Source organism: Anoplopoma fimbria, chromosome 11 (genome assembly GCF_027596085.1).
Source record: "Anoplopoma fimbria isolate UVic2021 breed Golden Eagle Sablefish chromosome 11, Afim_UVic_2022, whole genome shotgun sequence".
In the NCBI taxonomy this organism is placed as follows: Eukaryota; Metazoa; Chordata; class Actinopteri; order Perciformes; family Anoplopomatidae; genus Anoplopoma; species Anoplopoma fimbria.
Window position 1 is genome coordinate 375,997 of NC_072459.1, and position 10,000 is coordinate 385,996.

The following is a 10,000-nucleotide window of genomic DNA, read 5'->3' on the forward strand; positions in this document are numbered from 1 at the left end:
CTAGTGGGGGCCTAGTGGGGGCTAGTGGGGGGGGCCTAGTGGGGACTAGTGGGGGACTAGTGGGGACTAGTGGGGGACTAGTGGGGACTAGTGGGGGACTAGTGGGGACTAGTGGGGACTAGTGGGGACTAGTGGGGGCCTAGTGGGGACTAGTGGGGACTAGTGGGGGGAAAGTGGGGGAGTGGGGGACTAGTGGGGACTAGTGGGGGACTAGTGGGGGACTGGTGGGGGGACTAGTGGGGACTAGTGGGGACTAGTGGGGACTAGTGGGGACTAGTGGGGGCCTAGTGGGGACTAGTGGGGACTAGTGGGGGACTAGTGGGGACTAGTGGGGACTAGTGGGGACTAGTGGGGACTAGTGGGGACTAGTGGGGACTAGTGGGGACTAGTGGGGACTAGTGGGGACTAGTGGGGGACTAGTGGGGACTAGTGGGGGACTAGTGGGGACTAGTGGGGACTAGTGGGGGCCTGTGGGGACTAGTGGGGGACTAGTGGGGGCCAGTGGGGACTGACTGGGAGTGGGGGACTAGTGGGGGCCTAGTGGGGACTAGTGGGGACCTGGGTGGGGGGACTAGTGGGGACTAGTGGGGGTGGGGACTAGTGGGGACTGAGTGGGGGGACTAGTGGGGGACTAGTGGGGGACTAGTGGGGGACTAGTGGGGACTAGTGGGGACTAGTGGGGGACTAGTGTGGGGACTAGTGGGGGCCTGGTGGGGACTAGTGGGGGACTAGTGGGGACTAGTGGGGGCTAGTGGGGACTAGTGGGGACTAGTGGGGACTAGTGGGGACTAGTGGGGGCCTAGTGGGGACTAGTGGGGACCTAGTGGGGGACTAGTGGGGACTAGTGGGGGACTAGTGGGGACTAGTGGGGGACTAGTGGGGGACTAGTGGGGACTAGTGGGGGACTAGTGGGGACTAGTGGGGGACTAGTGGGGGACTAGTGGGGGACTAGTGGGGACTAGTGGGGGACTAGTGGGGGGGGACTAGTGGGGACTAGTGGGGAGTGGGGACCTAGTGGGGACTAGTGGGGTGGGGACTAGTGGGGGACTAGTGGGGACCTAGTGGGGGGGGGACTAGTGGGGACTAGTGGGGGACTAGTGGGGACTAGTGGGGGCCTACTAGTGGGGACTAGTGGGGGACTAGTGGGGGACTAGTGGGGACTACTAGTGGGGACTAGTGGGGGACTAGTGGGGACCTAGTGGGGGACTAGTGGGGACTAGTGGGGACTAGTGGGGACTAGTGGGGGACCTAGTGGGGACTAGTGGGGGACTAGTGGGGACTAGTGGGGACTAGTGGGGGCCTAGTGGGGGACTAGTGGGGGACTAGTGGGGGACTAGTGGGGGGGACTAGTGGGGACTAGTGGGGGACTAGTGGGGACTAGTGGGGGACTAGTGGGGGCCTAGTGGGGACTAGTGGGGACTAGTGGGGGACTAGTGGGGACTAGTGGGGGACTAGTGGGGACTAGTGGGGACTAGTGGGGACTAGTGGGGACTAGTGGGGACTAGTGGGGGACTAGTGGGGACTAGTGGGGACTAGTGGGGGACTAGTGGGGACTAGTGGGGGACTAGTGGGGACTAGTGGGGACCTAGTGGGGGACTAGTGGGGGACTAGTGGGGGACTAGTGGGGACTAGTGGGGGACTAGTGGGGGACTAGTGGGGACTAGTGGGGGACTAGTGGGGGGGACTAGTGGGGACTAGTGGGGGACTAGTGGGGGACTAGTGGGGGACTAGTGGGGACTGTGGGGGGACTGGGGAGTGGGGGACTAGTGGGGGGGACTAGTGGGGACTAGTGGGGACTAGTGGGGGACTAGTGGGGACTAGTGGGGGACTAGTGGGGACTAGTGGGGACTAGTGGGGACTAGTGGGGACTAGTGGGGACCAGTGGGGACCAGTGGGGACTAGTGGGGACTAGTGGGGACTAGTGGGGGACTAGTGGGGGACTAGTGGGGACTAGTGGGGGACTAGTGGGGACTAGTGGGGGACTAGTGGGGGACTAGTGGGGGACTAGTGGGGGCCTAGTGGGGGGACTAGTGGGGACCAGTGGGGACTAGTGGGGACCAGTGGGGACTAGTGGGGACTAGTGGGGGACTAGTGGGGACTAGTGGGGGGACTAGTGGGGACCTAGTGGGGGCCTAGTGGGGGACTAGTGGGGGGGACTAGTGGGGACTAGTGGGGGACTAGTGGGGACTAGTGGGGGCCTAGTGGGGACTAGTGGGGACTAGTGGGGGACTAGTGGGGACTGAGTGGGGGGGGGGGCTAGTGGGGACTAGTGGGGACTAGTGGGGACTAGTGGGGGACTAGTGGGGACTAGTGGGGACTAGTGGGGGACTAGTGGGGGACTAGTGGGGACTAGTGGGGACTAGTGGGGGACTAGTGGGGACCAGTGGGGGACTAGTGGGGGACTAGTGGGGACTAGTGGGGGACTAGTGGGGACTAGTGGGGACTAGTGGGGGACTAGTGGGGGACTAGTGGGGGACTAGTGGGGGACTAGTGGGGACTAGTGGGGACTAGTGGGGACTAGTGGGGGACTAGTGGGGGACTAGTGGGGACTAGTGGGGACTGACTAGTGGGGACTAGTGGGGACTAGTGGGGGACTAGTGGGGACTAGTGGGGGACTAGTGGGGACTAGTGGGGGAGTGGGGACTAGTGGGGACTAGTGGGGACCAGTGGGGCCTAGTGGGGACTAGTGGGGGTGGGGGCCTAGTGGGGACTAGTGGGGACTAGTGGGGGACTAGTGGTGGGGGACTAGTGGGGACTAGTGGGGGACTAGTGGGGACTAGTGGGGGACTAGTGGGGACTAGTGGGGGACTAGTGGGGACTAGTGGGGACTAGTGGGGACTGTGGGGACTAGTGGGGACTAGTGGGGACTAGTGGGGGACTAGTGGGGACTAGTGGGGGACTAGTGGGGACTAGTGGGGGACTAGTGGGGACTAGTGGGGACTAGTGGGGCCTAGTGGGGGACTAGTGGGGACTAGTGGGGGACAACTGGAGTTCAAACCAAACCTAATTTATTTTTCTGCTTGTTTTGGAGCTCAGGAGCTCCACCTACAGGGTGAATATTGTAGTACAACTTAATGTACTGTGTGAATACTAGGTACGATTCTGATTTACAGCGTGTGTCTGTGTGTCTGTGTGTTTGTGTGTGTGTGTGTGTGTGTGTGTCTGTGTTTATGTGTGTTTTATGTGTGTGTGTGTGTGTGTGTGTGTGTGTGTGTGTGTGTGTGTGTTTATGTGTGTGTTTATGTGTGTGTGTGTGCGTGTGTGTGTGTGTGCGTGCATGTGTGTGTTGCGTGCGTGTGTGTGTTTCAGTCCTACCATCGGTCGTCAGAAGGAGCCCGCAACGTTCTTCGGGACTCCGTTGGCTGACTGCGGCTTAACGCCCGACGGGGGGCCGAAGTTTCAAAGACAGCCCTGCATCAATGTTCCTCCCTGCACCGAGGAACCAGCTCACTGATGAGATTAACAACACAACACTCACTGATGAGATTAACAACTCAACACTCACTGATGAGATTAACAACTCAACACTCACTGATGAGATGAACGACATCTCTTCTTGGTGAACTTGATTGTGTTATCTTCAACAGTTTCAACGAGAATGTTCTTTCGTATGATTTGTGATATATTTATATATTTTTGTCAAATAAATCGAATCACCAATGAGTTGCTGCCAACTTGTCCGACTTTGACCTTCATGTTTCTTTCTACATCAGATTTAATAACCATAAGGCGCCCTGAGGTAGCACCACGAAGGTTCCTGTAAATGAAGGTGGTTAAAGAGGAACCACTGAGAGGACGTTGACTTTTTAAACAGAACAAAGTTCCAGATAAAGTGCCAAAATAAATAAAGTGTTCAACTCAGCGTGATCCATTTCGCACCTTTAGACACAAGTATAGCCCAAAGTGCTAAAGATATTTCAGCATCTTTCTGAGTTTAAAAGAGGTCGAACTTTGAAACATGGAATTGTTAAAATAAGAATTTATAAATAAATGAGGCTAACATCAGTCAGAGTTACTGACCGGTGTTTTCTGTGTTGGTGCAGATTTTATGTAGCTGCTTTGGGTCCTTAAATGTCAGTGAGGCAATGAGAGCATTAGTGGGTCATGTGGAGAGACCGTGAAGAACAACTGTGTATCATTAGCATAGCAATGCTAGTTCACCTGCTGAAGGTTCATGGTGTTTCAGAGTGGAAACATATCTAAAGAAACCAAACTGGGCTCACAATACTTCCCTGAGGAACACCCAAAACCACCGTCTCTGATCCACCCTGACAAAGAACTGTGCGTCTGACTCTCAGATCTGTCCATCAGAACATGGTGGATTGTGTCGAACGCTGCAGTGAGAAGAAGATCATCACACTGTGTTGAGTAAATGTTTCTCTATCGATCAGTTCTGTATATGCAGCAGCCTGAAACACCTGATCATCACATCAGTCATCAGTTTATTAAACCGTTCATAACATCTTTTAAAATATAATTCATATCTTTTATAATATTCATATCATTTATAATATCATTTATAATATTCATAATAATATCATTTATAATAGTATTTATAATATCATTCATAATAGCATTGATAATAATATTTATAATAGTATTTATAATATCAAACCATAAATAGCAGCTGTTGCTGACTCATTTGTTTACATGTCAGGTTACATAATCATAAAACAACAGGTTACAAAGTGCTTCACGAAGAACAGAAATAAAGCCACATAAATAAATGATCAATAAATATGAATGAAGTTAAAGAAAAGGTGTATTAGAGGATATTAATATTACGGATAATTCCAGTAAATGAAGGTTGTTAAAGAGGAACGTTGACTTTTTCAACAGAACAAAGTTCCAGATAAAGTGCCAAAATAAATAAAGTGTTTTTAAAAAGCAGCAGCCTGACCTCAGGTACTTCTACTTCTTCATATTAACACACTATACCCTCTATATTAATGTACATACATTTATATATACATTAATACAGAGAGTCTTCTGTCCGTGTTGCAGTCATGGCGTCCTCTCGGCTGTTGTTCAGTGATCCTTCTTCTCTATTGGACGACTTCCTCAGCAGCTCGATCACATGACCCCACCTCCTCTTCCCTCCACAAGGGGGTGTAATCACACCTTCACCCTCTTTCATGTGTTCACATGTAATCACACCTTCACCCTCTTTCATGTGTTCACATCCTGTTTCCTGGTTCAGGACCCTGGCGATCCTTCTGTTGAGCGTTTTTGTAACATTGTTTTCTGATTCTGAACATTTTATTTTTATTTGTTTCTCGTCTCGACACTTGAAAACATTTAAATCTAATAAATAAAAAGAGTCGAACCAACAAAGACAGAAACGACAGCGGACCGTTAGCCCCGCCCACACTGTTTATTAACAGGTGATGACACATCTTCACATTTCATCTCCCAGCAGCGCTCCAGTGTTCCCAGTGTCTCAACCAATAACAGTCCAGCTTGTTCCAGTAGAAAGACAGGAAGTTGTGACATCAGTTCAGTCGCCACGTTTTATATTCAGGTTTGTTGCTACGACGACAGTTTGCAGCCGGTCGCCTTTAGGACCCTGTTCCTTTAACTTTAACAAGAACATCACACCTTCATCCTCATTCATGTGTTCACATGTTGTAATCACACCTTCATCCTCATTCATGTGTTCACATGTTGTAATCACACCTTCATCCTCATTCATGTGTTCACATGTTGTAATCACACCTTCATCCTCATTCATGTGTTCACATGTTGTAATCACACCTTCATCCTCATTCATGTGTTCACATGTTGTAATCACACCTTCATCCTCATTCACGTGTTCACATGTTGTAATCACACCTTCATCCTCATTCATGTGTTCACATGTTGTCACCCTGCTGACAAACAGAACTGATCACATGACCTCGTCAGTGACGTAAAGATGGTAACAAAGTTCATCTGAAGATGATTTGAGAGAAACAGCACATTGTTGAGGATGAAGAGTGAGGAATGAGGAAGAGGAGTGAGGAAGAAGAATGAGGAAGAGGAGTGAGAAAGAGGAGTAAGGAATGAGCAGTGAGGAAGAGGATATAAATAAACGTCTTGAATATTCAGATTTATTCCAGAAGAACTCTAAATTAATGTCGACAACAAACAAAGGTCTTCGTCAGGACTCGTCAGGACTCGTCTGGTCTCAAGGTTCAGTTGTGGAGCTTTCAACCGATCACATGATCTTCATGGGACCTTTTACTCTCAGCGAGGAGGACATCGTACTGATACAGCTTTCATACGCTGTTAGCCACTGAGCTAACTAGCATGCTACCTGAAAGAATAATCCTGAGAACTAAACATGAATGGGTTTAACAGAGCATTGCTGGGACTGACTAGCATTAGCATGTTGCTAACCTGCTAGCATGTGAGCACGTTCAGGTGTGATCAGAGCTCCTCCGGGTCAGTTGTGATGTTTGAGCTACTGGTCCACAGTCACAGTGTTTTTGTGAATGGAGTCTGGTGTCTCTGATAACAGGACGTTCTGTGTGACAGAGTGAAGGGTGAAAACATTGACTATGGAGAAGATCCTCATGGTGGTTGAAAGCTCCGCTGACAGTCAGCGAGGTGCCCTTGAGTTGAGATGGTTTTGAAGGTAAGCAGTTTCATGTTTGGATCCTTAAGGCGACTAAACCCTTTCGTCCCGCCGAGCTCGTCTTCGCTAGCAGTGATGTCATCATTAGTCCGGCTGCTCGGTGATGACATCAAGAAAGAGGCGGAGTCTCCACATCCCCTGTCCCTCCCCATGTCGACTCTCCACGAGAGCCAATCAGAGTTCTGGGAGGAGGGTGGATCATCTGAAACCCGCCCGGATACAGGACTGAGTGGAGGGAGCTGATTGGCTGACGAGTCCTTCAGTCAGCTGATCAGTGTTTCCAGTGTAAAAACAAAGAAAGAACTGGAGGAGAAGAAGACAGGAAGCAGTCTCATCACGTTAAAGTCAACATCGACATCATACCTTTAAAGAAAAGGTTGTTGTTCCCTCTATTGTCCTCTGGGAAGAAGGACGACACATTTAATAAGTTAAGAAGTAAATAGTTATAATAGCAGACATATTTATTCAAACTGAACTCTACGACCTCTGAAACCAAACGGGTCCGTCTCTCAGTACCGTCTGACTTCCTGTCTGTGTCTCTTTGGTTCCTACTGAACACGTCAGACGGTCTCCTCCGTAGTCTCCTCAAACGGCTGGTTATTGTAGATTTTAATCAAACAAACAGGTGGAAATAGAGACTGAATAAACTACAGAGTGTGTGTTGTTGAAGGAACACGTCAGCCAGAAGCTCTGAAAGCAGACAATATCAGACGGTCCTTAAACGCATCATGTAACGGTTCAAGTGTCATTAAAGACTGATCCAGTATCTGAGCAGAGACCAGATCCTGCAGGAGACCTGATGGACTGATCTGCTGGTACAGGATGAGCTGGTCGTAGTTCCATATGTTTTTATTATTATGATGATGATTATTGTGATTATTATCAAAATAATTGTGATGATTGTTGTTATTATTATTATTATCATACTTGCTATTATTGTTACCGATGTCGTGAAAATTATAATTACTTTTATAATAATAATTATTATTATTTTCATTATAATAACTATAATTACTATTATTATTGTTACTATTATTATTATTACTATTATTATTATTATTGTTATTATTATTGTTATTATTACTATTATTATTACTATTATTATTATCATTATTATTGTTATTATTATTATTGTTATTATTTTTTATTATCATTATTATTGTTATTATTATTATTGTTATTATTTTTATTATTGTTATTATTATTAGAGCACATGGAGCCTCATTTTTGTCCAATGTCGGTAACACTTATGTTGGATATACAGCGGGTAAAATAAGTATTGAACACGTCACCATTTTTCTCAGTAAATATATTTCTAAAGGTGCTGTTGACATGAAATGTTCACCAGATGTCGGTAACAACCCAAGTAATCCATACATACAAAGAAAACCAAACAAATAAGTTCAGAGATTAAGTTATGTGTAATAAAATGGAATGACACAGGGAAAAAGTATTGAACACGCTTACTGAAATGTATTTAATACTTGGTACAGAAGCCTTTGTTGGTAATGACAGCTTCAAGACGCCTCCTGTATGGAGAAACTAGTGGCATGCATTGCTCAGGTGTGATTTTGGCCCATTCTTCCACACAAACAGTCTTCAGATCTTGAAGGTTCCGTGGGCCTCTTCTATGAACTCTGATCTTTAGTTCTTTCCATAGAGTTTCTATTGGATTCAGGTCAGGTGATTGGCTGGGCCATTCTAGCAGCTTTATTTTCTTTCTCTGAAACCAATGGAGAGTTTCCTTGGCTGCGTGTTTGGGGTCATTGTCTTGCTGAAATGTCCACCCTCGTTTCATCTTCATCATCCTGCTAGATGGCAGCAGATTTTTATCAAGAATGTCTCGGTACATTTTTCCATTCATCCTTCCTTCAATTATATGAAGTTTGCCAGTGCCGTATGCTGAAAAACAGCCCCACACCATGATGTTCCACCTCCAAACTTCACTGTTGGTATGGTGTTTTTGGGGTGATGTGCAGTGCCCTTTGACCTCCAAACATGGTGTGTATTATGGCATCCAAAGAGTTCCATGTTGGTCTCATCTGACCAGACTATATTCTCCCAGTATTTCACAGGCTTGTCTAAATGTTGTGCAGCAAACTTTAAACGAGCTTCAACATGCTTTTTCTTCAGCAGTGGAGTCTTGCGTGGTGAGCGTGCATACAGGCCACGGCGGTTGATGCATTACTTATTGTTTTCTTTGAAACAATTGTACCTGCTGATTCCAGGTCTTTCTGAAGCTCTCCACTAGTGGTCCTTGGCTCTTGGACAACTCTTCTGATAATTCTTTTCACTCCTCTGTCAGAAATCTTGCGAGGAGCACCTGGTTGTGGCCGGTTTATGGTGAAACGATGTTCTTTCCACTTCCGGATTATGGCCCCAACAGTGCTCACTGGAACATTCAGAAGTTTAGAAATCCTTCTGGAACCAATGCCATCAGTATGTTCTGCAACAATAAGGTTGTGAAGGTCTTGAGAGAGCTCTTTGCTTTTACCCATCATGAGATGTTTCTTGTGTGACACCTTGGTAGTGAGACACCTTTTTATAGTCCATCAGTTGGGACTGAACCAGCTGATATTCATTTGCACTGACAAGGGGCAGGATTGCTTTCTAATTACTGATAGATTTCAGCTGGTGTCTTGGCTTTCCATGCCTTTTTGCACCTCCCTTTCTTCATGTGTTCAATACTTTTCCCTGTGTCATTCCATTTTATTACACATAACTTAATTTCTGAACTTATTTGTTTGGTTTTCTTTGTATGTATGGATTACTTGGGTTGTTACCGACATCTGGTGAACATTTCATGTCAACAGCACCTTTAGAAATATATTTACTGAGAAAATTGGTGACGTGTTCAATACTTATTTTACCCGCTGTTTAGATCTAATTAAATAAATCATCAAATAAATTCAACTATTTTGATTTGTGTCAGTATAAAGGTTATATAACTCTCCTGTTTCTACTTCTATTTCTGTCTCTACACCTGTTTCTACTTCTACTTCTGTCTCTACACCTGTTTCTACTTCTATTTCTACACCTGTTTCTACTTCTGTCTCTACACCTGTTTTATATCCGTCTCTACTCCTGTTTCGACACCCGTTTCTACACCCGTTTCTACTTCTATTTCTACACCTGTCTCTACACCCGTTTCTACTTCTATTTCTACACCTGTTTCTACTTCTGTTCTTACTTCTGTTCCTACACCTGTTTTTTACACCTGTCTCTACTTCTGTCTTTACACCCGTTTCTACTCCTGTTCCTACTCATGTTTCTACTTCTGTTTCTACACCCGTTTCTACTTCTGTTTCTACACCTGTTTCTACTTCTGTTCTTACTTCTGTTCCTACACCTGTTTTTTACACCTGTATCTACATCTGTCTCTAC

At 46.8% G+C, this 10,000-nt stretch overlaps 2 pseudogenes; one reads left to right on the plus strand and one right to left on the minus strand.

Annotated features, from left to right (window-relative positions):
* The window catches only part of LOC129098399 (properdin-like), a 14,330-nt pseudogene extending 10,667 nt beyond the window's left edge, over positions 1–3,663 (plus strand).
* Positions 3,664–4,649: 986 nt separating this feature from the next.
* Positions 4,650–10,000, minus strand: part of LOC129098200 (suppressor of cytokine signaling 7-like) — an 11,836-nt pseudogene continuing 6,485 nt past the window's right edge.